General features: G+C 49.3%; 1 long non-coding RNA gene across 1 annotated transcript; it reads left to right on the top strand.

The window, feature by feature from the left end:
- Positions 1-3,211, top strand: LOC117886396. Its single transcript, XR_004647957.1, has 2 exons — positions 1-57; positions 1,479-3,211. It is a non-coding gene; the product is annotated as an uncharacterized LOC117886396 (long non-coding RNA).
- The last annotated feature ends 15 nt before the right edge of the window (positions 3,212-3,226 follow it).

A 3,226-nucleotide genomic window follows, 5' to 3' on the forward strand; every position in this document is an offset into this window, starting at 1 on the left:
CTGGATGAATGGACTATAAGGTGGCTAGAAAGCTGGCTAGATCATCGGCCTTAACAGGTAGTGATCAAAAGCTCCAAGTGGAGTGCCCCAAGGGTCAGTCCTGGGGCCGATTTTGTTCAGTATCTTCATTAATGATCTGGAGGATGGCGTGGATTGCACCCTCAGCAAGTTTGCAGATGACACTAAACTGGGAGGAGTGGTTGATACGCTGGACGGTAGGGATAGGGTACAGATGGACCTAGCCAATTAGAGGATTGGACCAAAAGAAATCTGATGAGGTTCAACAAGGACAAGTGCAGAGTCCTGCACTTAGGATGGAAGAATCCTATGCACTGCTACAGACTAGGGACCGAGTGGCTAGGCAGCAGTTCTGCAGAAAAGGACCTAGGGGTTACGGTGGACGAGAAGCTGGATATGAGTCAACTGTGTGCCCTTGTTGCCAAGAAGGCTAACAGCATTTTGGGCTGTATAAGTAGGGGCACTGCCAGCAGATAGAGGGACGTGATCATTCCCCTCTATTCAGCATTGGTGAGGCCTCATCTGGAATACTGTGTCCAGTTTTGGGCCCCACACTACAAGAAGGATGTGGACAAATTGGAAAGAGTCCAGCGGAGGGCAACAAAAATGATTAGGGGGCTGGAGCACATGATTTATGAGGAGAGGTTGAAGGAACTGGGATTATTTAATCTGCAGAAGAATGAGGCGGGATTTGATAAACTGCTTTCAACTACCTGCAAGGGTTTCCAAAGAGGATGGATCTAGACTGTTCTCAGTGGTATCAGATGACAGAACAAGGAGCAATGGTCTCAAGTTGCAATGGGGGAGGTTTAGGTTGGATATTAGGGGGAAAAAAAATCACTAGGAGGGTGGTGAGGCACTGGAATGGGTTACTTAGGGAGGTGGTGGAATCTCCTTCCTTAGAGGTTTTTAAGGTCAGGCTTGACAAAGCCCTGGCTGGGATGATTTAGTTGGGGATTAGGTCCTGCTTTGAGCAGGGGGTGGGACTAGATACCTCCTGAGGTCCCTTCCAACTCTGAGATTCTAAAACTATATTGTGGACACTCAGATGCAGGTTGGAGCTTGCACTCTGGCACTCTTCCAACCCCTGGGAACTGACAGTCGAAGCCCAGATGTCTACACTGCAATGTTATAGCCCTGCAGGACGAGCCAAGTGAGCCTAAGTCTGCTGACCTGGGCCAGCTACAGGTCTCTTATTGCAGTGTAGACATGCCTATAGGATTTGGCTGGACTAAAGAGAGCGGTCTCAGGGTTAGCCACCATGTTTTCTACCTTGACCTAACCATGAGAGTCTCTGCTGCAGCCCCCTCTTAACACCTTTTGTCTTGATTTCGCTGGTCAAGGGATTAGCTAAATCAAGGTAAAAAGTGTTAATTTGCAGCTTCACTAAGAAAAAGGAAAGGTAACCTAACACGTGTGTGTTAGCCCCAACCTAACTTTGTCCTCTCTTCCTAATCTAGGCAAACCAAGCCGCTGCTCTGAAACAAAAGCCTTTTGCCTGTGGTTGGGCATATTCCACTGCCTCTTCCAAATAGCACCTCCACAGCCCCTAACTCGGCTCTCTTCAGCTGTCAGCAGATGGAAAGCAAGCAGGGTGTGGAAACACGGAGTGGTAAGTTATTGTGCGAGCCTGGCTGCGTTGCTGGAGGATGAGGAGCAGATAAAGTTCAGAGCTATTTACAGGCACCTCTGCAGCTCCCTCTCCTCTCTGTCATTTGAGAACATTACTGGGGTAACTCCAGCAGGGGCCACAGTAGGAAAGCTGTGAATTTGCTGCTGGGTGGAAGTAGGACAGGCAGATTGATGATCCCTGGAGAACAGGGGCAGGTGTGCTGTGGACCAAGAGAGATGCACCAAGGGGGCACAGGGTGAATCCTCTTGGAGAGCTCTGGAAGCCGCTTCAAGGACAAGCACTGTCGCAGCTCCTGTCTTCCTGTGGCAGGTGTGAGCCCCGGGGCTCTCCCCTGCCTGCTCTGTTTGGGGGCCAGGAAGGCACTAGAAATGGAAGGAAAGAGGGCTATTTTCTCAAAGAAAAGCAAAGGGAGCAGGATGAGTGGCACTTAAACCATCTTTTCCTCTTGCTGTAATGGGCTGCCCCCTCCCAGTTAAACAGAAGCAGTGAATCCTCGGCCTTTAACAGCTTCCACCACTTTTAGATCCTTTCCAGTCACAAGCATAAACATTTATCCCCCCCTCACACTAAAGCTTGGGTGCCTGGCCCTCGCTCATACAAAAGCTACTTTCAGACCCAAACAGGCCCCGGTTTCCTTGAACTGGGCTAGCAGGGAATGTGGTGGTCTCAGGTACATGCATTACTCCAATCTCTTTCCAACTGGGCAACTGCTATAGAGAACAGGGGAGGCAACAATGGTGCGAGTCTTCACTTACCGCTTCTGTTTGGGTCAAGGATACCCGGGTAAGTGCTCTGCAGGAGATCCGTCTAAGGAAGACACTGGGCCTGAAATTCATGACAACAGCCTGGCTTGGAGGGGTCGGATTTGCTCTTGGAGGAGGGGAAGCATTCTATTTAGATTGAGCGTTTCGGGGCCTGCGTTCAACAACAACCGTGCTGCAGTCTGGGGGTGAAGGATGGATATAGAACCCCACACAAGTACTGTGGTGCAGATCAGTACAAATAAGGAGAAATGGTGAGGTGAAAGGTTAGTGGGGGACAGACTGCTTCACAAGTTGAGAGAGGTTTGAGCTTTTTTAAAAGAAAAAATGCTGTGGCGTATCATGTTACTTCAAACTTTTCCTTGGATAGGACCATTGCCAGAGACGCTGTGTTTCACCCAAATACAGTATCTTTAGACGAAGGAGTGAAAAGCTTTCCTTGGGTCAAAGTCAAATAAATCCTTCGCATGAGGTCAGTTTGGGGCTCCTGTCAGCCAACCAAAGCAGAGCACAGCTTAGTGCTTTCCCAAGTAAGCTCTCTCTCCCTGATGGGACCAGACAACACCCTTCATCCTAAAGTACATTTATAGCCACACCCAAGGTTATGGCATTGCACTTTGGCTGCACTGTCACACTGAAGGCAGCCTCAATTCTAGTCACTCTTTTGGGACCAACTGGAGATTGGACAGTGAGTCCGAGGCTGAACAACTGTCAAATGAGCACAGATTAACAGGACCCCCTCCCCAAATCATAAAACCCATCGCTGTTAAGGTGACATGTGAAAGCTGGCAGATGTGAGTGTCCTTTGGAGGAA

This window comes from Trachemys scripta, chromosome 13 (assembly GCF_013100865.1).
Source record: "Trachemys scripta elegans isolate TJP31775 chromosome 13, CAS_Tse_1.0, whole genome shotgun sequence".
NCBI classification, from domain to species: Eukaryota; Metazoa; Chordata; order Testudines; family Emydidae; genus Trachemys; species Trachemys scripta.